The sequence below is a fragment of the Chelonoidis abingdonii genome, chromosome 1 (genome assembly GCF_003597395.2).
Source record: "Chelonoidis abingdonii isolate Lonesome George chromosome 1, CheloAbing_2.0, whole genome shotgun sequence".
NCBI lineage: Eukaryota > Metazoa > Chordata > Testudines > Testudinidae > Chelonoidis > Chelonoidis abingdonii.
This window is the reverse complement of record NC_133769.1, coordinates 110,009,920-110,034,856: the sequence shown is the minus strand read 5'-3', so window position 1 is coordinate 110,034,856 and position 24,937 is coordinate 110,009,920. Positions and strand designations below refer to the sequence as shown.

The 24,937-nt window shown below is 45.4% G+C and overlaps 1 protein-coding gene across 2 annotated transcripts in view; it reads left to right on the top strand.

Moving 5' to 3' along the window:
* The first annotated feature begins 1,541 nt into the window (after positions 1 to 1,541).
* The window catches only part of DENND2A (DENN domain containing 2A), a 95,207-nt gene continuing 71,811 nt past the window's right edge, over positions 1,542 to 24,937 (top strand). The window contains exon 1 of one of the 2 annotated variants that reach the window (XM_032783173.2): positions 1,542 to 1,909. The gene's annotated coding sequence lies outside the window, so the exon portion shown is untranslated. Of the gene's footprint in view, positions 1,910 to 3,152; positions 3,211 to 24,937 lie in introns of those variants that run through there. The other variant, XM_032783174.2, reaches the window with a different exon arrangement.

The following is a 24,937-nucleotide window of genomic DNA, read 5'->3' as shown; positions in this document are numbered from 1 at the left end:
AGCAGGGAAAGCATTGCCCCTCTGCCTCTCTGCCATGTTCGTCTTGGCCAGCATGGTAGCATTTGAAAAAGTGCAAGACGGGGAAATGGGGGAAATGCTCCTGAATTGGAAGCAGCAGTAGGCTGGTAAGTCTCCCCACAGAAGGGCAGAGATAACTTTCAAACAACAAGGGAGGCACCAGGGTCCAGTAGGTAAAGTACTGGACAGAGTTTTAGGAGAGCCAAGTTCAATTCCTGGCTCTGCCACTGATCTGCGAAGCAACCCGTGGCAAGTCACTTTACCCTTCTGCTCCTGCTTTCAGCCTTTGTCCCATACCAGGATGGATTAGTACATACTGTCTCCCAGCACCAGATGATGCAGCATTTCCGTCTCTTGTGATTTTGTCGCAAGCCTTGCAATATTTGGTGTTTTTTCCTAAAGTCCCAGCTTCTGGAGTCTGGTTATTTCTTGAGATTCTCAGCTTCCATTTCTTCAAAAAGGAAGTTTTTAGTCTTTGTGGTTGCAGAGACAAGCTTGGAAATGGGACCCAAGTGGATCCTACAGGCTCAGAAACCAGGAGACAAATTAAAAGACCCTCCAGTTTAGTATTATTTTATTATTTCTCATGGTTTTTAAGACAGTCTCATGATTGTCGAGGCCTTATATGTTTTGAACGCTTGCGGCAGGTGATACTGTGGGCATGGTACTTCCTATCCCAAACTGTTGCATAGTGTCCCTGTGCAGTGCTGAACATTCGCCCCATTCCACGCCAGAGGAGGTTGTTTCAGCACCGTGATTCCTTTGTGCATATCAGTGTGTTTATAAAGGGAACCTTTAAGGATGGGGAGCACTATATAATAGTAAGCCCACTTTTACTTCTCACGCGCTGCATTGCTTGTGATACCTTACAAAAGTCTGCACTTCCCCTAACAAAAAGAAGAAAATGCCGACCGGATGCAGTGATCTGCCATACTGCGGTGACATCAGGGTGAGTTGTAGTGTTTTGGAGAATGGTGCCCTAAAATGTTGGTGTAAATCTTGGGGCCCAATGTTGCCATACCGTGCTGGGCAGAACTCCCCCAGGTCCCATGTCCAGGAGGCTGGCAGGGCAGTGCTATTTGTTAATTACTGTTTGTAAATTGCCTTGAGGTCCTTGGAGAAAAGGCACTAATGAAGTACCAGCTGTTAGTGATTTTATAAGGGTGACCCTTTAGATCAGCAAAGGAGAGAGTCGGGTTTGCTAGGGAGATTTCTGTGAGCTTGAAAGCTGCTGGGACTTTAGGGGCCAGTTCACAGAGATGAGAAAGTATTTTGAAAGTCAGCAGCACTGAAGGAGTTAATGCACTTCCCACTCCCCACCAAAAAAGAAAAGTGTCCAGCAGAAGGTCCTGTTTAGTGTAGTTTCCCCAAGTCAGTCAAGTATTCAGGGACATGGGTTTCCATGGTAATGGGGCCTGTTCTCCAGCCAGCTGCAGATTAGCTCACTGGAAAGGAGTCAGGATGGGTCAGGCTAGGGAAGGGTGGGAAGAAAGACACAGGAGGGGGAAGGGGTGGAATTAACGTCACGAGCTTGAAGAGATAGTCACAAAATCAGGAAAGAGGAAAAAGTAACAGAAGAATCTAGGGGAAATAAGCTCCACAAAAGCCAACGGGGGCAGGAAAAAGCTCTGGGCAAGAAACCGCTCTCCTGCTTGTGACTGGGGAATAATTGAGAATGGAAACTGATCTGTATGGAGCGGGAACGTGGGGCTTTCGAGTGAAAGGAAAAATCCTGTAGAGTGGATTGTAAGGAACTCTGCTAACAAAAGAGGGGGTGAGCCAGGGAGCCATGCATCCAGATGTTGCTGCTGCTCCCAGGCTGGAACTGGAGTTCCCCAAAATGAGACCTGAAGGTAAAAGAGCTGCAGCCCAGCTACTGCCACTGAGAAAGGTAGGACTGGGATGCCAGTGTCAGAACTCCTCTGAAATTAGGCTATGGGGTGGGGAAGGGGTGAAGGGATGGGGAGGAAGGGCCTGGTGTGGGGAGAGGATGGTGAGATAAAGGGGGAGCAGTTTGGGGATCCATTCTGCAAACGGCGTTGGAGCTTTGGAACAAACTTGTCAAAGCAGCTGCATTGATCAGGGTGTGGGGAGGAGGGAATATTGTAATTAGCTTCAATTGGTCCAACTGGTCATTGACAAAACAGATTGCTATGCTTTTTTTTTAAAAAAAAGGGAGAAAATGCAACCATGCTAACAAAAGGGATCTGCAGCGAGATCCCAGGGTCTTGCTCACAAGTAGTTTTGGGGGGATCAGTAATGCAATGAATAAAGCAGCCCCCACCATCTCACCACTCTTTTTTCCCCCTATAGTTGCCGTGCGGAGCTCCCAGGAATGTAGATCGCGCCGCAAACTTACACATGAGGGTTTTCTTTCCTTTTTAGGGATCATCTGTTGTTTCAAGGAGCCAGATGGAGGCTCAGTCTAGCAGAGCTGGAGCTGTTTAATGTCATTGCAACATAAGGCTAATGATATGTGCACATACACATACACGTCTCTAACTCTACCCTTTGATTTGGCTGGGAGAAGTACTTGCATTAGCCTCTTGGTTTGTTTATTTTTTCCCAGCCATGAAACATAAATAGTTAAAGTTCTCTCCATTCCACACGCACACACTCACGCACACCCCAGCCCAAAGAAGTAATTAGCTGGAAAGCGCAGCTATCTAGAGAACTGACTGATTCCACACACTGCACTGCAGGAATGGGGTGGAGGCCATGAGGAAGGATGATTAATTTTGGAAGGGAGCAAAAGTCTGTGAGTCTGATTCTCTTGTCGCTTGCGCCTATGTAAATCAGGAGCAACTCAGTGGAAATCCATCCATTACAGCAACTTGGTGTTTGTGTGTATGAAAGGGGGGAAAGTCTCCCAAACATTTCAACACAGTTATCAATTTTAAAAGCCTTGGTGTTGCAGCAAAGAGGAATAGACTGTTCCCTAAATCATTTTGAAAGTCCAGATGGAAAGCAAAACAAAATATCAAAACGGCTTGGGGGTGGGGCAGTGAGAAGGGTGTTGGATGAAAAGATTGTATAATGTTGCTGTCTTTCCCATCACACTTCAAAAGTGCACTCTCCTTCATAACAGACCAGCATTAAAATTCCTGAGACTGGAGAAATAAATAATAATAATAATAATGAAAACAATTTCCCCAGCTCAACGACAGTTAGTCTCCCTTGGATGGAGAAATTGTAAGTATTCCATTGCCTTTATAATGCTTTACATTTCCAGCAGCACGTTCCCAAGTGGAAAAACTGACAGGCACATTTCCCCTCTAAATTATAGGGGGGGAAGCAGTAATAAATAGAACAGAAATTACAAAAATTTGCTGGGCTGTGTGTTGTAATAATGGCTGATTTTCACTCTGTTGCTTAAAGACCCATTCGGGAGTCAAAGCAAACTCTTTGCAAGGAAACTACATTGTTGGGGTTTTTTTTGTTCTTCGTACAAGGAAAAGTTGTTTTAATTTCTACTGATATACAGGAAAGAGACAATAGGACTTCTGCTTCCTCGTGGCTGGAGATTTTAGACAAAGGTATGATTTAAAGGGATAAAGCTGAGAGACTTGAAAAATTAGGTGAAAGCAGCAACATGCAAACTGGTTTTGTGTATCACCCCATGGAAGGGAAATGCAAAAAACTCAGAGGAAATTTTTGTCCACTCAGTTTTTTTTGTCTAAATATTTGCTTCTGATTTATGAGACAGAAAGCAAAGGTGGTAAGCAGATTTCCTCATAAGAACAGCCATATTGGATCAGACCAGTGGTCCATCTAGCCCAGTATCCTGACTTCTGTCAGAGGCCAGTGCCAGATGGTCCAGATGGAATGAAATGAACCAGGCTATTTCAAATGATTCACCCCCTGTTGTCCAGTCCCAGTTTATGCCAGTTCCTTAGCTCTGTAGGGTACTTTTAATCCAGCATTTTCTTAACAAAAGCAAATTTCAAAAGAATATTGAGATCCAAAACCAGTCACATGGAGATCACTGGTCTGAATGTAGCCCAGATAAGCAGTAACTCTCAATAGTAGCTATTTCATTATCATTCAATGAGACTGATGTGAAATAAGTTACTAGTCTCAGACCAGTTCCCAGTGGACTAGTATCTAGTCACAAAACCCACTACTGAACTGGCATTCAGCACAGGCATGGAAGATTGAATAGAGATGGGCACATAACTAGTTTAATGTCTCACCCCTTGAGGTTGTCCCTATTTCAGGGCTGAGGGGAAAGGATGGGGCAAAGTGGGTGAGCTTGCTTGGCAGCTATCAGTGCTCTTTTGCTACTAAACAGGGGACTTCACTCTCTGGTGCTTTCAATCCTGCGCCTTTTGTCTAGCACTAATCTGACTGTAAAAAATAACACAATAGCCACAATAAAATGCTCAATGAGCTAATCCTTAGGATGGAATCCTGGCCCCATTGAAGTCAATGGCAAAAATACTTCATGGGGTCAGGATCTCACTTGTAATTTTTAGTTTGATTGGCTTTTCATTTCTTGGATCACTTGAAATGTCCTTATTTAATTTACTATAGATAGAGATATCAGCACTAACTACATTAAGTGGCTCAGTAAACGTGGCATCTGATTTCTACCCTTGATGGTGATCTTAGAAGAGAGGCTCAAATCACCTCTGTGTCATAGTGTCTCATGATAATGAACATTAATTAATTAGCCATAGGGCTCAGTCGGAACAGCAGCTGGGAAGGGAGTGAGAGAGAATTTACAGCTATCTTTGATCCTCTGTTCTTATGTTGTGAAATGCACTATGAGGGACAAACTTTGTGAGGTGGTACGGCCCGTCAGACCCAGAGCTTCTGGTTCTATCTGTTAGTCTAAGCTGTGGAGTGCCCAGATGCTACAGAGGGGCAGGGGTGGCTCTAGTCATTTCACCGCCCCAAGCACGGCGTCATGCCGCGAGGGGTACTCTGTCGGTCGCCAGTCTCGCGGCTCCTGTGGACCGCGGAGGGTCCGCTGGCCCCGCGGCTCGGAGGACCTCCCACAGGCGCGCCTGCAGGATCTCCACCGGAGCCGAGGGACCAGAGGACCTTCCACAGGCATGCCACCAAAGGCCGCCCGCCGCCGCCCTCCCGATGACTAGCAGAGCGCCCCCCGTGGCATGCCGCCCCAAGCACGCGCTTGGCATGCTGGGGCCTGGAGCTGCCCCTGCAGAGAAGGGTGCTATACGAGAACCTTGATAGAATCTAGGCTCGTCACCGTAGTACCTGAATCTGATAGCTGGAAGCAGCATCTTCTCACCAGTACTTGTAGCTCAAAGGAACAGACTACAGGCTTCTTTTGCCTCCTAATCATAAACTCTAAATAGGCCTTGCTTGGTGGCCCTGGTGGTTGGTACTTTGCAGGGCATTTCACAAGACCACAGTTTAATTGCTGGTCAGGTTGGCAGAGCCTAGAGACAATACTTCACCCTGGGCAAAGTTTAGTAACTTGTGGCTCTGTAGCAGCTCTCACCATTAAAGCAGGGGTGTTGCTAGGCTCTTGAGACAGTGGCATCTAGACTGCAAGACCTCAGCTGGCATAGCCTTGGTGCTATGCAGCTGTGGTTCAATTCCCTGACACCAATAGCCTGCCCACAAGCAGAAGGCCCCAGCCTGACTCTCACCAGCCTAGTTACAGTTGCAGGGTGACAGGTGGCTCTGAGAGTATGGGAGAGATGGAAGGGGGATCCTGACGGCTCCAACAGGAATGCAGAGGTCCCGGGAACATGTGGTTACGTTCTCATCCAGTTGTGTATAATCCTGGGATAATTTCTGTGACTGGATTGTGGTTCATTACTGCACAGTCATCTACATGCTTCTGGCACAGAGTTTTCTAATAAAGCTTGTGGGCTGCATTTCTGAACCACCAGAAAGTGAGTAACACCAAGTCAAACCAGCAGTTCGCTCTGTCGGAGTGGAATATTTTCCCTTGACGCTGAGAGCCTCTCATTGTAATCTTGTCATCATCATTATATCATTTGTGTTTTCACATCTGGTCTTGGCAATAATTAATTTAAAAAATTATATAAAATCTTGGTATGTCAATAGGTCCTAATCATCGTTGTTTAGTCTTTCAATAGCTGAAAAGTATTTAAATGAGATGAAATCAAAAGATTCCCAAGACAACGGGCAGCTCTTAGAGGAAGTGAAGAATAAGAACCGAGAACAAAGAGCGCTAGAGTCAGCAAAGTAAGCTGCAGATTTATAGCTCAGCTGGTAGCACTTTTTGATGTTTTACACCAGTCCTTGGCTGAGCAGTCAGTGCTGACAAGGCAATGCAGAACAGGTCATTGCTAGAGATGACCATCTTCAAACTGAGAGCTTAAAACAAGGTCCTTTCTGCCTCTTTGTGGTAGCTGTTGAAGATCCCATGGTACTGCTTGTGAAGTCAGGATAAACTGTGTGTCCCAAACATCATTCTCTGTCTCAGTTAAACAGATTCTAATGACAGCTGCAGCATGACAACTATCTAGCTCACTGCTCAGTATAGTGCTTTGGGATACCCAGGCTATACAGGGCATGGTGTGATGCTGACTATTCTGTTAAAAAGAGAGAGGCAACTACATCCTCTGCTTAGTGTTGACAGCATGCTCAGTGCTATATGTAAAGGAAAATATGGTTCCTTCTCTGAAGAACTTACAGCCTAAATGAAAAGGCAACATAAGATGCATTGGGAGACCCAGAGGATGATGTTAGCTTCCTTCATACCTTTCCACCATGCCTGCCACATTGGTCATTCCACAATTTTCATATTAAAAATAGAGAATATACATAGATTAGTTAAAGCACTGATTTTTTGGAGATGCTGGGCACTTCCAACTCAAGCTGAAGTCAATAGGAGCTGAGAGTGAGGAACTCTGAAAATCAGGCTTTGATGGCAATTAACTTATTTATGTAGATCAGAACTGAAGCCACGTAGGGTGCTAGGCACCCTACAAACATAGAGGCAGACATAATGCCTGTCCCAAAGAGCTTGCAAACTAAGAAGTACTTCAATCCGACTTGGGGGCCCGGAAGCCAACTGGTTAAATGTGGGTGATGCGATGACGGGGTATTTTGAAATAACCTGAAGGATGGCACAGCCCCTTTGGCTCCCTGTGGATATGTTGCCATGTGCTTGTGTGGTTCTGTTTTTCTTTTTTAGCAGTTGGCACTTTGTCTTTCCTGAATGGTTGTGGAACAAAAAACCATCACCCTGCCAGATGGAGGCCCAACTGGGAGGAGATAACACTCCTTATCCCACCCTTTGTGAAATCCAGGGCTGATGAGAAGGGATCTAGCTGGGAGGTTTCTTCAAGTTCATTGTGTTGTGGGAGCAGGTTATTTCAGATGCGGAGAGGTGCTCTCAGCTAGTCAGGGCATGGCTATCAGCTCTTCAGGACAACATTTCTTAGCGTAAGGGCTTAAGTTCTGGTTGCTCCAGCTTTTGATGGAATCTCAATTGCTGGCTTGAAGAGGCTCAGAAGGGGGGGCATTTGCATTAAAGAGTGAAAGTTGAAATAAGATTTGTCATTAACCAGCTTGTCAGTTTCTTAAGGACTGAAAATCAACCCTTGGGAGGTGATGACCATCAGGAGATGGACATTCCCTCCTCTCTATGACACAACTCTAATGAACTGAAAAATAAACCATCCTCAATATTCACTAGATGCTGCTGAACTAGGGGGATACAAGATGGGCACTACTTTGTCGTAGTGAGATCCGGGGAGAGGTGTTTTTCCCATAGAAAATGAGAGCGAATGGATCAATGAGTACTAGTTCAGCACGCATTGAGTTTTGCTTGTGGGATTTTTTTGTTTGTTTGCTTGTTTGTTTGTTTTGCATATATAAATAGTTCTAACTGTATATGTAAATAGCTGGAAGTGACAGCTGGGATCAAACTGGGTTCACCTACATGCTGTTCCTTGTGCCTAGTGAAGTGCAAATGAGTTCAGTTTCATCCTAGTCGCTAGCGATTGGCTATTTGTGTACCACACTGTTCAATCCATGGTTTTTCTATAGCGCCTGTGGCCATAGTATCTAAATATTGGCTTCAGCAGGAGCTGAGGGTTATCATCACCTCTGGAAATCAGGTCTTTTTTTTTAGGTGCCCAGATCTAGATTTAGGCACCTAAGTTTGGAAATTCTGACCCAGGTATGTGTGGCTAGTGGCATTAGAGGGATGGTCTGTTCCTGTAAAAGCCTGTTTTCTCAACTGAGGGGTCATGGCATTATGTCAGGGTGCCAACCTCCCTGCCCTTCCCATATTGCTAAACAGGAGCGGGGTTCTGGTTAGATCTCAGCTAGATATGAGAGGGTCCGGTATGGAACAGGTTGAGAACCTCCTTTGAAGTGTGTCTCACTGAGTGCTTCAGAGGGAGACAGCCATACTATGAAGTCATTTAGACAGATATTTAATGCAAAGGCAAACCATCCACAGCCCTGCCAACACTGTGACTGAAACCATGACGGCCACAGCTGTGTTTATAGCATGGGTCTAGCATGCTTTTCCTGACTGTTGCAGACAAGGATTTTTCTTCCTCTGCGAGAGCCCTGGTGCATGGTCCAGAACAGTGGTGCTCTGGGATATCCCCAAGCTTTCTCCAACGTGAGCTTAGCTATATACATGTCTCTCAGCCTGCCATGGTTCTAGTGTGGAACACAATGTGTGTGACCAAGACCCAAAGTTAGGGACATCAGAAATGATTCATGCAGGAAGCCTGAAATGCCATGTCACTCCTTCCTGGAGGGTAGGTAATATTTTTCGATAGTCTCTGTTTCATCCTTTCTGATGTAAATAATTTTCTATAACAAAACGGACTTGGACTCTAGGGAAATGTAAATGAATGGCATCCCTTGGATTTGAGAGAGAGGCAGTTGTAATGCAATCCTCAATTAAATAGTAAATAAATAAAAAGCTCACGACCCCTAGGTTAGGGAAGCCAGGCTAGAATCAGCCAAATTTCAACCCTGGGTGTTAAAAGAGTAGTCAGCAGTGTGGCATGACCACTGAAGTTCACTTTAGACTGATTAAGCTTGTTAAGAGAAAGGATTAAACAGTGAGGGCCTGATTCTCACTTACACCCAGGCCCCTTCACACTCCGAATCAGGCCCAAGTGTTACCTAATGTCTTTAGTTCCTGAGAAGGTCCATTAAAACGTGACCTTTGCCATAGTGTATGTGTGTATGCTGTGATTACTCCCAAAGGGGTGGAGGATGTGAAGACATGTGGGTGTTAGGGTGACCAGATGTCCCGATTTTTATAGGGACAGTCCCAATATTTGGGGCTTTGTCTTATATAGCTGCCTACTACCCCTCACCATCTGCATCGATTTTTCACCCTTGTTGTGTGGTCACCAGTGGTTAGCTGGAGCTGATTCTCACCTGTTTGCAGGAACTGGTTGTTAAATTTAGAAGCCCTTTTCGAACCTGTTGTCCCGTGAGGGTCAACTGGTTCGAAAAGGGCTTTTAAATTTAACAAAAGCCCCAGCAGCTCCCTGTTCTTCCCCCGGCCCCAGCTCACCTCACTCTGCCTCTGCCTCCTCCCCTGAACACTCCCGAGGCTTCTCCTCCCCCTCCCCGGCTTCCTGCGAATCAGCTGTTCGCACGGGAAGCCTGGGAGAGCTGAGAAGGAAGCAGCGACTTCCCACAGGTGATCTGGGGCAGGGGGGCTGGGGTGCGAGGAAGGCTCCAGGTGCTGCATGGCTCTGGCCTGGCCCCCGATCCCATCCCCCGGGTGGTGCAGCTCCGGCCCAGTCCCGACCACGGCCAGCCGGGCGGCGCGGCTCCGGCCTGTCCCGGCCAGCTGAGTGCCCCGACTTCGGCCCAGGACGAGCACCCCGGCTCCGGTCCCAACCCTGGCCGAGCAGCCCAGCCCAGCCTCGGCCTGGCCCCCATCTCCAAGCAGTGCGGTAAGGGGGCAGGGAGCATGGAGGGGGTGTTAGATAGAGGGCAGGGGAGTTGGGGGGGTGGATTAGTGTCGGGATGGTCAGAGGGCAGGGAACAGGGGGATTGAATGGGGGCAAGGGTCCCGGAGGGCAGTCAGGAAGGAGCAGGGGTTGGATGGGGTAGCAGGGGGTAGTCAGGGAACAGGGAAGGGAGGTGGATGGGACAGGTGTCCAGGGGGGGCTGTCAAGGAACGCAGGGGGTTGGATGAGGCAGGAGTCCCGGAGGGGGCGTGACCCCCTCATGGGGTGAGAAGGTGGGAATCGGTTGTTAATATTTTGGCATCTCATCACTGGTGGTCACCCTAGGGGGCGTGCACATTGGAGCAGTTGGAGCGGGAGCAGTAATTCAGTGGGCAAGCTGCTGTGCTCAATGGAGACTGAGGGGGTTAGCTCCAGGTCTCACTCTAACTCATTCTCAGGCTCTCCTAACAGCTGTGGAAGGCCTTGTTCCATTCTGTTCTCATACGCTGGGAAGCAGCAATGTTTATGTGATGAAAGAGAATAGAAGATGGCTTTTCTTGACTGCTGCCTTTACGCACACACATGCTGGCCCTACGCCAGCCATGATGGAAACTCTCTCCTCATGAGCAGAGAGAGATGGGCAGGGAGAGTGGAGTGGGGGCAGGGAAAGAGAGGCCCACTAGCAGAGGAACCAGAGGAAGTGAAAATAAAACCTCAAACCCAAGCACAGATCAGATGGTAACAGCTGCCCCAGAGTTCCTTAATGGGCCTTCTCTCAGGTCAGTGGCTTCAGATACCCCTTCAACAATAACTCACTTTCAGCAGTAGGTAAATTTAGTGTGGGATACTGGCCCTTTAAAAATATGGGATGGAAAATCAAAGTAAAAGCCAAAATGAGACTAACAGGGATTGTAAATTAAGCTGTTGGAGGCCTTATCTGCACTGACTACAGTGGGCTTCATACATTGGCATAGATGTAGCACTGCTGGTGGTGGCAGTGCTGGAAGATGTAGTGTAGACAAGTGTCAGGCCTGGTTTACTACGCGTTTAAACAGAATTTAGCAGCGTTAAACCGATTTAACCCTGCACCTGTCCACACAACGAGGCCCTTTATATCCATATAAAGGGCTCTTTAAACCAGTTTCTGTACTCCTCCCGAAGAGAGGAGTAGCGCTGAAATCAGTATTGCCATATCAGATTAGCGTTAGTGTGGCTGCAAATTGACGGTATTGGCCTTCAGGCGGTATCCCACAGTGGACCATTGTGACCGCTCTGGAAAGCAATCTGAACTCGAATGCACTGGCCACGTAGCCAGGAAAAGCCCCGCAAACTTTTAAATTTCATTTCCTATTTGGTCAGCGTGGAGCTCTGATCAGCACGGGTGAACCATGCAGTCCCAGAATCCAAAAAGAGCTCCAGCATGGACCGTACGGGAGATACTGCATCTGATCGCTGTATGGAGAGATGAAATCTGTTCTATCAGAACTCCGTTACAGAAGATGAATGACAAAGCATTTGAAAAAATCTCCAGGCTATGATAGACAGAGGCCACAGCAGGGACTCAGCACAGTGCTGCATGACAAGTGTGACAGAAAGCCAAAGATTCAAATGGACGCTTATGGAGGGAGGGGAACTGAGGACTCCAGCTATCCCACAGTCCCTGCAGTCTCCGAAAAGCATTTGCATTCTTGGCTGAGCTTCCAATGCCTATAGGGTCAAAAACATTGTCCGGGGTGGTTCAGGTATATCTTGTCAATTTACCCCCCTCCCCCCATGAAAGAAAAGGAAAAAAATAGTTTCTTGCCATTTTTTCAATGTCACCATATGTCTACTGCATGCTGCTGGTAGACGCGCGGTGCTGCGGCGCTGACCAGCAGCATCCCCTCCCCTTCCTTTCCTGATGGCAGATGGTACAAAATGGTGGAAAACCGTCATCATCCCGTGAGTGCTCCTGGCTGGCCTCGATGAGGTCGGCTGGAGGCGTGTAGGAGTGGATCCCTGCTCCGGCCCTGAAGGGGTTAAAACAGCATGCGGGGGTGGGGAGGGGCTGGGGCTGGAACAAGCAGCCTTTTGAGCTGGGCTGATTGGGGGAAGTTGCAGCAGCTGGGGCCATGCCCCAAACTGAGCCACAGGCCCTTATAAAAGGGCAGAGAAGCCAGGAGCCCAGAGAGTCTCTTTCTGCATTCAGAGAGAGAAGGGCCTGGCTGCTCAAAGCTGAGATAAGATACCTAGGGTGAAGCAGGGCTGGGAAAAGGCAGAGGAGCTGGGGAGCCCCTGCCCTGGAAAGCCCCAGGCTGCCGACCTAGAATTAGGCCAGGAGGTAACTAGGGGTTGCAGGGTGCAACCCAGGGGTAGGTCAGGCAGCAGCGTCCAAACCCCTTTGCTGATGATGAGAGGCTAATACGCAGTCTGCCCCAGGGCGTGGGGCCAGCTAATGACTGGGCAGTTGCCAAGACCCTGAGGCAAAGTGGGGATAGAAGGGGTTCCCTGGAGGGGGAAACCCTAAAGGGAAGGGGATACTGCCAGGGGGCAGCACCCCATGTAAAAGGGGCACTGGGGTCCAGGGAGGAACCCAGGGCCAGAAGCCAGCAGCGGATCACCACCTGCAGAGGGTGCTCCGTGCTGGAAGTTTGAGCTAATTCCCGAAGTGACCAGCAGGAGGTGCCGCAGGGGTGAGTGCCTGCCTGGTTACACGGCGCCTAGGTAAAAAATGGGAATGACTCTCTGTCATTCCTGGCAGAGATGGTACAAATGCTTGGTAACTCCCTCATCATAGCAGCTGGTTCCTGAGCTCCATCTGCGCCCCACCTCCTGCCTTTGAGTCTAAGAAAAGATTCTGTACTCCCTGGACTATCATAGCAGGCAGGAGGCTGCCTCCCCTCATTTTATCTCACTAAAAACTCAGTGTTTCTTATTCCTGCATTCTTTATTACTTCATCACACAAATGGGGGGACACTGCCACGGTAGCCCAGCGAGGGTTGGAGGAGGGAAAGCAACGGGTGGGGTTGTTGCAGGGGCCCTTCTAGAGGCATGCAGCTCATCATTTCTGCGCGGGATCTCTGGGGCTTTGACCTGGAGCGGCTTGCTCTCTGGCTCTCTAGTAGACCTTCTCATATTCTAGGCAGGACTGACTGTATTTTAGACAAAACATAAAAGAAGGGAATGACCTAGGGGTCATCCCAGTTTTTTCCATGCGCCCCCAGCCAACCTCAGTGAGGCCAGCCAGGAGCACCCACGACAGCAGCAGACAGTACAAAATGATTGATAACCATCATTGCCAATTTACAATGGCAGACAGTGCAATAGGGATGAATAACCATCTCTGCTACCTTGCAAAGGCAAATGAATGCTGCTGTTGTAGCGCTGCAGTACTGCCTCTGTCAGCAAGCCTTCAGTACACATACGGTGACAGTGACAAAAGGCAAAACAGGCTCCATGGTTGCCATGCTATGGCGTCTGCCAGGGCAATCCAGGGGAAAAAGGGCACAAAATGATTGTCTGCTGTTGCTTTCACGGAGGAAGGAATTGAGTGACGACATTTACCCAGAATCACCCGCGACACTGTTTTTGCCAATTCATGCATTGGGATCTCAACCCAGAATTCCAGTGGATGGGGGAGACTGTGGGAACTATGGGATTAGCTACAGGATAGCTAACCACAGTGCAATGCCTCCAGGAAATCGACGCTAGCCTCGGACCATGGATGCACACCACCGAATTAATGTGCTTAGTGTGGCCGCATGCACTCGACTTTATACAATCTGTTTTACAAAACTGGTTTATGTAAAATTGGAATAATCCCGTAGTGTAGACATACCCTCAGACATTTTTACCATGGTCTCCACTATAACTTCACAGTCGCTAACACTGGTGGAGCTGCAACGGGGGGGGTGAATTAGCAATCTATTGTTTACCAGAGTAGATACAGCCAGTAAAAAACAGTTAGAAATCTGGCTTGGGAGAGATAGGGAGAGGGTTCCTCTCTCCACCAGTCAGAAATACACTCCCCAGCCATGGCCTCCTGTCACAACCATCCTGCTGTGCCATCTCCTGCTCTTCAGGTTCTCAACCAGCAACCCGACCATGACTCACCATCTGACAGTGCAATCTGTCCCCCTTCTGTCTGATGGGGTGCCCCACTTTCCCTGCCAGGTTCCTCCAGCAACTTCAGTGATGCCAGCTGGATCCCTCAGCTGATGCTGCATTGGCAGCTCTCTGGCTGGGGCTGCAGCAGGAGTGGCGGTGATAGCTATGCAGCCCAGTTCCCTAAAAGAAACACCACTCGTTAGGGTGAAATAGAACTGTTAGACCAAGTTTTCAAACCCGGGAGCCAAAAATTAGGAACATGGAACCAAACAATGACACCAACATAAAAGTGGCCTAGTTTTCAGAAGTGCTGAGTGAGCATCCATGAATCCCCAGGAAGTCAATGGGAACTTTGGGTGTTCAGCAAGTTTGAGAGTCAGGCCACATTCATATAGGACCATTAATATAGATTTCAGAGCCTATCGTTAGGCACCCAGGTTTGAAAAGTTTGCCCTTGTTTTGATGATCCAGTGCCCTGCTCATCATCATGGCTTCTCTTCATGAGAGAAGACTGGTGTTTCCCTCCCCACAATCACAATGTACACTTCATGGAGCCTGCTTCACTGCAGTTGTCTTTGTTATAGTTTCTGCAGTGGAGCTGATGCATTGTGATGGAGGGACTAGTCCCACCTGCAGTGACTACCACACCACCACAACTCTCTTGTGAATCGGCCATAGTGGGTGTGAGTGCAGAAGGAATGTCTCAGTGCAAAGCAGAGACATTAGCACTGTACCTAGACTTTGTGGGGTCACAAGCGCAGAGCCTGCCAGGAGACTGAGTACTTCAGCATTACAAGAACGTGAAATCAGTATTGTTCAGGGGTTTGGTGTGACAGCTTAAAAAGCAACATCCTGGTCTGCTCTGCGTGGATTTGAGATTTGCAGTGAGATCTAGGGTTTGACTATAATGACGAAATAAATTTGTAGGGCAGAAGGTGCCACTAGGTTTATCTTTCTCCTTGTAACACGGGCCATACTAATGTAATGTTAAATGTGATTCTACACATTTAAGGACTGTCATAGTTAAAACTGTGTCCTCTGGTTGCGGTTCTTGTCTGCTCTTAATAAATATTGTGTTGTTATTTAACACCTGTTATAATCCAGTGTTATTTCCCAGTGTAGACAAGCCTTTCATAAGACTAGGATTTTGCCCTTGGGCATTTAGCTAAACTGTTCCTGCTCCCTGCAGTTCCACAACACTGCAGGACAGTTTCTCTGAGCCTAGTGGCGATATTTCTGTACTCCTGTGTGGATGTGGCATACAGACCTTTGCTCCAGGATGCAGGTTGTGTTTTGTTTAGCTTTCAGTTATCAGCCTGAGATTTGACACCTCCACTCAGGAGTGTACTGTCTGCAGGGCCGGAAGAGTACAGTCTTCTGAAAGAAAGGGGCTGCCATTGCAGTGTCTGCACGGTAGAGCTTCCAAACTCTGCAACGGAGTTTGCGATGAAGCTTCCATCAGATTCCCATCCCAGGCGAGCCATCTTTGCCTGACCAGGGTCAGGGCTCCACACAGGAATTTCCATTCAGTGCTCTGCATGGACCTGATGCAGTTCCCACTGAAATTAATGGAAGGCTTTTTATTGGCTTCAGAGAGGACCTGGACTGGGCATTGTGACCTCAATTCTGCAAGGTTCATTATTTTTATTATTTGTACTGTTGTAGTGCCTAGGAGTCTTGCCCAGGGAACAGGCCCCCATGGTGCTGGGCACTGGACAAACACAGAAAAAAAGAATGTCTCTGCCCCAAAGAGCTTACAGTCCAAGTATGAGAAACAGATGGATACAGACAGGTCAATGGAGCAGTACAAGGAAAGGATGACACAGTATTGGTCAGCACAGCAGGCAGTGATTTCAGCACTCCAGCAGCCTAACCATCGTTCAGTTTTTTGTAGGCTCATGGAGCAGGAGAATTTTAAGGAGGATCGATTGGTTTTGTGGCTGTTTATGGGGAACCTCTCCCAAGCATGAGGGGCAGCACCGGAGAAAGCACAAACATGCTTGATGGAAAATGTAACAAATGGATGGTGGAAGCTGGCATTGTGGGCCGATCTGGGGTGGGAGTTGACATTTTGATACTGCATAAGAGATGACAGGTGGGGTGGGGATAGGTCATGAAGGGCCTTGAAAATGAAGACAAGTAGCATATGTTACTCATGCATGTTACATATGCAAGTAACCCCACTGATATGTGGAGTTCAGCACATGCTTAACCTGCCTGCTGGATTGCAGTTTATTAATGTAAATCCTCATCTCCTTATAAATGAATCAATGGAATTTTTATTTGTAATGTTCTTTGTCTTGTTTTGGCTTCTTTAACTGTTTTTTTTAACCCAAATTAGTGAATAGTTTGTATATGATTTATCTAAAAGAGCTTTTCAAGAAAATACTGTTTAAGGCAGATGTAGAAATAACACTTCATAGGATCTTTCTTTTTCTTTCTTTCTCATTAAATGTAAATATTATTTTAAAGACTATTATTAGATGGTCGTAGGTTTTATTATTTAAAAATCTGAAATGAGGAGTTTAAGGTTAAAAGTGAACATCTGAAAGTCAAGCAACTAAAATGCTGTGTCAATATTTAAATAAAAATTCAAAGATCAAATTTAAGCCAGGACCAAAATGTTCACTCATGGGTGACTATAGGCAAAACACATCTCACTTCACCCTCCCCAAATGTCAGGATTGTGTGTTCTTGTTGTAAAAAGGTAAGCAAAAGATTGTGTTAGAATTCACATGTATAGGGAAGAATCAAATCCTTTCATGTCATAACTAGGCACTGATTCAGCAAAGTGCTTAAGCATGGGCTTAACTTTAAGTTTGAGCTGGAGGCAATGGGACTACTCAGGTGTTTAAAATTAAGCCCATGCTTAAGTACTTTGCTGAACTGGGACTCAGATGGTGGTCTAGGTAGAGTTGGTTGGAGGAACTTCAGTGGAGCTATATTTCATTGGAATGTATGGGTCTGTCAAAATCAAAGGGCTTTGGAAGATCAGGTCAATGTTGCTGGAATTTAATGTAAAGGAAAGAAAAGGGCAAAGGGGGTGGAGTGCAGACAATGTCAAAACATCTTATTCCAGCTTTTTTTCTTTTAAATAACTAATATAATACCTCCCATGAAAAAGTCAAAATCAAATCAAAACATCAAAACAAAACATTTTGAATTATCTGAAAATGTTATTTTTAAAATTTTCCTTCACAGCGAATTTCAATATTTTGGGTTTTGCTCTGATTTGGAATGAAGCTGAATTTTAAAACCTCAAAATCTTTACAAAGTAGAATTCCCATTCTCTGCCCAGCTCTAGTGCTAGCCTGCAATGCTGAGATTTCAAGACAACGCTGGTGTTGGATCCTTAATTGAGGATTTCCAGACTCTGGCATTTAGATTTGAGTGCAGTGTTCTGCTTTCCTGCCTATTAAATGTTTGACTCTTTTAAAATACCAGCGGTGTTCTAATCACTTTGTGTTAAATTAATAGATATTTGCAAGCATAACTAAAGTGTGTGGGCTTGGGGCTTTTCTTGATTTTGTCTGGGAATAACGCCAGTGAAGTGCCTTGGGGAGTAGAGTATTCAGATCTATGGCACTGATTCAGCAAAACACTTCAGCTCATGTTTAACTTTTAGTATGTACTTAAGTCCATTCCTATTTAGCAAAGCATTTAGGCCACTAATTCAGGAAAGCACATAATCAGGTACTGAACTTTAAACACAGGCTTAAGTCCTATTGAAGCCAATGGGAATTAAGCATGTGCTTAAAGTTAAGCACCTGCTTAAGTTCATTCCTGAATAAGGATGTGCTTAAGCATGTGCTCAGGTCCTTTGTTGAATCCCCGCATGTGTGCAGTTCCACACTAGAGACATGCAGGAATGTTGCCCTCCTCTTAATATCCTGTGAGATTCTTTGCCAAGGTCGTGCTGACGAGCCTGAGCCACGTTACCACAAGCAGTTCAGGCGAGATGTGCTAATAGTGCTGGTATTTTGCTAGCACTGTGCATGACCTGCACATGTGAATGATTAAATCAACCCATTAGAGTGTCCTGTTGAGAGAAAAAAACGCTGAGCTTGCTTTGGGGAAGGAGTGGATAACATGTCCCTCTGCATCTTTTGCTGAAAGGTTTCCCACTGCACAGGTGTGAAGTTGTTGAGATTCCATTGCCATAAAGCCGCACAGAACAGCAGAGTGAGGAGAATGCACAATGCAGGAGGCTTGGTGGGCCATAATGCTGGAGATTTTATTTTCATGGCAAAAAGTGCCAATTTTTGTGGAGCAACACTGCACATTTCACAGAGCAACATTAGAAATCATAAACACGTATCTTAATACCCAGTATCAACCAAACAATACTTTATAAGATACTACAGATGCTCCAGCACATACCTTGAGAAAGGGAGAAAAAATTTCCAGTCAATTTTTCGATTGTTGGAGATTTACTTTGAAAAAGTCAAAAAATCAAAAGATCTGGGGCATGTAACTCATTCAAAAGTGCATCACATTTCAAGAGTTAAGCATCTAGAAATATGATTTCTTCTAGGAGTGAAGTGTTGGGTTATTCAGAGCACTGAGTGGCATGTTAGCAAGTGTAAAGCCTCCACCAAATTGAGAAGGGCTTCTTTTTACACACGTTATGTTCTGCTTTTGTACTGCAGAGCTCAAAATCTGACCAAAATCGACCCCATAGGCCTGATCCAAAGCCTACTGACTTCAGTGCAAGCCTTTCCATTGATTTCAACAGGCTTTGGATCAGGCCTTAATTGAGAATCTGCTTTTGTCTGCCTTGCTGCTTTTGTCTGCCTTGCCACTTTTGGCTGTGCATACAGTAACCCATAGTTGAATTCTCAAAGGTACTGAGAAGCGGCCTTGGGGTGATGGATTTTGTTCTAAATTACACTGAGGGGTCATGCACTTTGTAGCGCATTGACCAAGCTTACTGCCCACACCAGGGCTCCATGTTGCTAGGCTCAGCAGATAGGGCTTCATGTGTTCCCTCTTTTTCCCCTTTTGTTTTCCAAGTTTACCCCAAATCAATAGGGTTCTGGTCACTGATGCCAAGAATATTCCCTGAAATCTTGAGATTGGTTGGATGCTGTATTCATATGTTATTGTGTTACAGACAGACATAATGACTGACAAATGGAGAAATGCCTTCAAATTCAGCACAAGGCCTTCGCAAGCTTGACCAATAAGAATCCCTCCATCAAGATGTCTGCAACATTCCAGTCCTGCCAAACACAGAGTAGATGCATAGAGTCCCACCCCAGGGAAACCAAGACTCAGTGACTGTGTCTGCATTAGAATATTTTCTCTAAGATTTCCCACTGGTGCATTTCCATCAGTGGCAGCAACAGTGGCGCTAGTGTAGACATGGTTCTAATTGGTTACTGGCATTGAGTGATCCAAACATCTAGCTCTGAGCAATCCTAGACAATACAGTACTAAAAATACTGGTGGCTAACTCCCACCATTGCTGTCACTGTTGGGCTACACAGCGGAACATTTGAGGTGGAAAGAAAATCTAGTGAGGGGCCACTGGCTAGTCTTGTTACATTCCTTAGCTGCCCAAAGATGCGAGGCAGCTGGGAGCTTCTTAAGACAAAATGGGATTGGCTTTAATAGCCACAAATTTAACCAAAAAAGGTGCCAGCATTTCAGAAACTGTTTGGTTTTTTACACTAGTAAATTCTGGGGTGCTTAATACCCAGATTGTATAAGAGTTACATACAACAGTGGGGAGAGATTTCTTTTCTGGGGACTTTCTCAGAGACAACGAACTTATTCCTCATGAGCACCATGTTTTTTCAGCACAGACAGCAGTCACTGAGGAAATAAGAATCCCAGACCTCATGTACATAGAACTGGAGCTATTCATGCATGCTGGTTCCAATCTCTCTGCTAATTCAGCGAGATTAGACTTCCACTCAAACTCTCATTTTATTTCAGGCTCTCTGCTCTTTAAGAAATCAAGCGTGATCTTGAACTATGTTAGACTTCCTTTTTCCCTTAATAAAAGACATGTAGAAAATAGTCTCCACAAATGGCTGGCACACAGCTGTACACCAACCCTATTCTTCCTTCATGTAAGGACTTAAAGAATTAATTTAGCATTATATTTTCCCTCTTTCTTTCCCCGCTTGTGGACAATCCTTTCTATGGAAGATGATTTTGGTATGATTTATAATGAATTAATTTAATCCAGAATAAAACAGAGTATTGTACTGTGCAACTTTTCTTAAACAACTCCCCTAAAGAGTCGTCAAAAATTGGTGATCTATTAGAGGTGGAATATGGACATGGCCAATAGAGACCAGGGTCAGTTCCTCAGCTGATGTAAAATGACATAGCTCCGTTTGACTGCAGTTGGGTTGCAACTGTCTAAACAAGTTGAGGATCTGGTCTCAAGATGGTTTGCCATTTGAAAGATATTTCATGACTCATGTGAAATGAACTGGTGATAACCTGTGATTCTGTTTCAAACATTATATCTCCATTGATATGCTGATTTATATTCCCACACAAAGTACTCTGTAAACACCATTTTATAAGTATTTTAACAATACATTTGACATGGAAACTTCTTAATCCTACTGTGAAGTACAATACTATGAGAAACAGCAATGAATATATTGTCAGAGTTAAGTTTGAATTCTTTTTTATACTTCTATGCAAGTACATAGCTCTTGGATGAAATGTTGTGTGAAAGAAGTGATTTCTCAAGTTTGCGCAGCCAGTTTGCCTGAAAATTTTCTCTGTTTTTAACATTCCTTTTAATTAAGAATTGACTTAGCTCCATGTTAGCACAATTTGTTATGGTGGAAATTCTCCCAGGGCCACCCAGAGTGGGGGCAAGTGGGGCAATTTGCCACAAGCCCTAGAAAACTCTCGCGGGGCCCGGGCCCCCAGAGCTTCTTCTGCTCTGGGTCTTTGGTGGTGGGGGGTCCTTCCACCCCAGGGTGGAAGGACCCCCCGCCGCCGAATTACTGCCAAAGCGGGGGCCCCCCGCTGCCGAAAACCCCAGGCTCCCTGAATCCTCTGGGCGGCCCTGAATTCTCCCTTCCTTTTTGTTTGGGATTGTAAATGTTAATGCAATTAATGTTAATGTTAATGTAAATATTAAAGGAAGCTGAGGACAGATTTTCATTAATACTGTCACATGTGAATGTTTGTTACTTATGGAGGAACTGGCAGGAGGAATGCCTATTTAAATGCTAAACATACTTCTTACCAGCCAAGAAGTAGATCAAGTGTAACATTACAAATTCACTTTTGGGGCCTCCTCTAGTGCAAAGAAGATGATGGGGGAATTTCCTCTTAGGTCTGGTCTACTAATATTTCCTATATAGACAATATCCTCAAAATCATCTTTATTTGCAGTCACAGATAACTTAAACAACACAGGGCCGAAATAGACTTTAACTGCAGTTCCTTCCTGTTGAAGTGCATCATAATGTTGAGAAAGGGATCTCCAGATCAGATGGACTATTACGTAATCTTGTGAATGTAACTGGATGCAGTTGAGAGTGTGTGCTCTTGTGGAAACCACTGTCTAGGCTGACAGACCTGGGCCTGGACTGAGGACCTCAGAGCATGACTGCTACAGCTGAGCTAAAGCAGTGCACCTGAAGTTATGACAGGCTCCCATCCTCTGTGGATTGGTCATAGAGAGGAACCTGACACACACTGGAGAGGGGAAGGATTGCAAAGGTTATCTGTCTCCCATCCTTGGCAGATTGTGTTTATCTCTCAGAGAGACCTGCATGGGCTGTCTGGTTAACATGTTGGTAACACTTGTGGTACTTGTCACGTCAAGAAAGCATTATTGAATTCAACTGAGTGCAGTGTGTGTGGCAGGGGTGTGCTCCACCTCTGCCTCTTTCCAGACAAGCAAACTGTTTGGAGACCTTCTTCAGGCAAAAGACCTAGTGATTGATTTACACAGTTCATTCCCACCACCTTTACAGATTGTGGCAGCAGCTAGAACAGTATCCTGGGGCTCTACGGCCCCTGAGTCCTGCAGGGGAGACATCCTGTGTCCTTGGCTCTACCAGCCTACAGCTCTTCCGCTTTCTCTCTCCCCACTTGGCACTTCCTTCCTGTGCCGGCTTTGCATCTTCTGAGTCACTGAGGTAATTAGGCTGGGGAGAGTTAAAAGCTATCTTCAATCTGCCAGTTTAGCAGAGTTCCCATATTCAGGTATTTGGGGCCACTGATTGAAGTCATAGTGATCAGAGTGCTGGATCACCTGCTGTTGCCCAGCACTCTGTCACCGCATGCTCGTTTCTCTGGGAATTCCTCTCAGCATGAGGAAACAACTGCTTGAATGTGGATGCCTGACTGAAAAAGAGTAAAAACTAAGGGTGCAGTGCAAGCTCCATTGAAATTAAGGGACAAGTGAGACAATGGTGATTCAGAGGATGATCCCAGGAGCAATCAGTGGGCCTGAGCGCTTTGGAGCTCCTACAAGGGACTTGACTCCAGAAGTGTCCTGCTTTGACACTTTGTCCTGGACCCTGTAAATCCTGGCTACATTGCTGGTGGAATGCATTCTATGTTAGCTTCACTGGAGCAAATGCCTTCCCCATGCACAGTAAAATATCTTTGGGCCTGATTCAGAACATACGGGGTAGGACACTGGAATACAAGATTGGATGACTTTATAAAAAATATACTGTAGCTCATCCACAAGATATGGGCTTGATGCAGGAATTACCGGTTGAAATTCTCTGGCTTGTGTTATGCAAGGAGTCAGACTAGAAGGTGGTCATAATGATCCCTTCTGACCTTAAAATCTATTAATCTATAAATTGTGGGCAAAATGTGTTTGTCAAGTGGCTTGGCATAAATAAAAGTAAAGGCAAAAATGTAGGTTAATATTTTACTGTGTACATCTGAAATTCAGCACGTCTCCATGACTGGAGAAGTGATCAATATCTACATACTTGGTAAGTCTCAAGTTTCAAAGTTTTCAGCAATAAGGGACTCAAAGAAACATTCCAATAAAAAAGCAAAAATTTCCAAATGAGTCATTTAAAATGTTTCTGGCTTTTAATCTATTTCACGGAATCACTAAAAACCTTCACAGAAATTAAATCTGGATCCTCTTACTAAATGACGTGAGTTTGGAAAGGAAATATTTTTCTTTGCTAATAAATCAATGGAATAAGTCTCCACTTTAACACTATTTTGCAATGCAGCCTTAACTATGGAGTCATGACCAATGGCTCCATAACAGTTTGTACTGCATTTGTGAGATTTGACAAGCAATTTGGAGTCAGCTGGAGTATAAATGTCAAGATTACCATTATTTTGTATCTTTTCTTCAGTTTGCTCTCATCTTGCCCGCCTTTCGGCTGCTTGCTTGCCAGTTAATGTGAGAAATTTAGAAAACACAGATAAACAAACCCTCTTGAACATAGAAACTTTTTCCATTTAAACACACACACACACACACACACACACACACACACACACACACACACACACACACACACACACACACACACACACCCAACAGGTCTCTCCTCATAAAAGTCTTTCAAAAAGAGGAAGATATGTGTTTCCGGTAATTCTGTAGCACTCCAAACCATGATGAACTTGTGACAGCGCATGTGACTGTACAGAGACACACATTGTAATGTGCATTCAGATATCACAGGAATCCGAATCAGCCTGACTAATTTGATGTTTGTTTTACTTAGGGTAAAATTTCAAAAGCACTTAACCTAAGTCCTATTTTCAGAGGTGACTTAGGCACTTAGAAGCCTAAGTCACATTGACTGTCAACAAGACTTAGGATTCTAAGAATCAGATTTTTAAAGGTATTTTGGTGCCTAAAGATGTAAATAAGTGCTTAGTGGAATGTTCAAATGTGCCAAGGTGTCTACAGCTCATTGAAATCACTGGAAAATCAATGGGACCTAAGCACTTTTGAAAACCCCATTAGGCGCTTTAAAAATTTGGCTTTGAATCACTTTTGAAAATAAGCTGATAAGTCATTTAGTCACTTCTGAAAATTTTACCCTTGAGTTTTATTTTATTTTATCTTATTTTTGCCTCCAAAGGTTTTTTAGCAGGGCAAAAGAACATGACACACGGTCCTCTTGCTGTATTTCCACCATCCACTGACTAAACACCATTAGAAGATCAGCTCTTTCATTATTGTGGTCCTATAAATTGCTGTGTGGTTCTCAAGCTATAAAAAAGTCAGTGAAAAATGTAAACACAAACACAGGCAACACAAATGCTACACCTCCTACACATGCAAGCGCACGCTTCACTGCAGGCGGAGAAAAGAGATTAAAGGCACTTTGACTAAACTGTTTTTTGTTCACATTGCCAAAAATCAGATTAGTGAAGGGCTCTCCTGAGAGGAATTTCGAAGCATATGAACAGTTGGGTGTCAGATCAGATCCCAGAATCTCTGATTGTTTTGTTTTTAGCAGTGGTAGCAATTGTAGCTACAAGTGGTAGAATTTGTATTTCCACAGGGCACCGCCTTCCTGACACTAGCCCTGTATTTCAAGGTCTCTGCTGAAATCCCCCAATAAGAATGTATATTTCCTTTGGAGTTACTGCTCTATGTGTGTGTGGGGGGGGGGGAAGCAGCAGAGTAAAGACTTTTTCCCAAGTGTTCGGCTTAGACTCTTTTCTTTCTTTCTTTCTTTTATTGGCCATCAGTGCAATGACCCACTTAACCACATCATCTCAGCTTGCTCCCTCCCCCACACTTCCTTTACCCTTCCAGTGCACAGGCTCTCATATTTCCTCCCTCGTGTAGGGCGGATGAAGGCTCTCTGAGCTACATTCCTTCTATTACAAAAGAAAGGGGAAAATTTCTCTTCATGAAGGCAGACGGTCAACTGTTTCCTGGCAGCTCCAGTTCAATATCCTTTTTCTATTGTCTTGACAAACCTACAAACACAGCAGCTTTCCCCCTTTAAAAATAAATAAA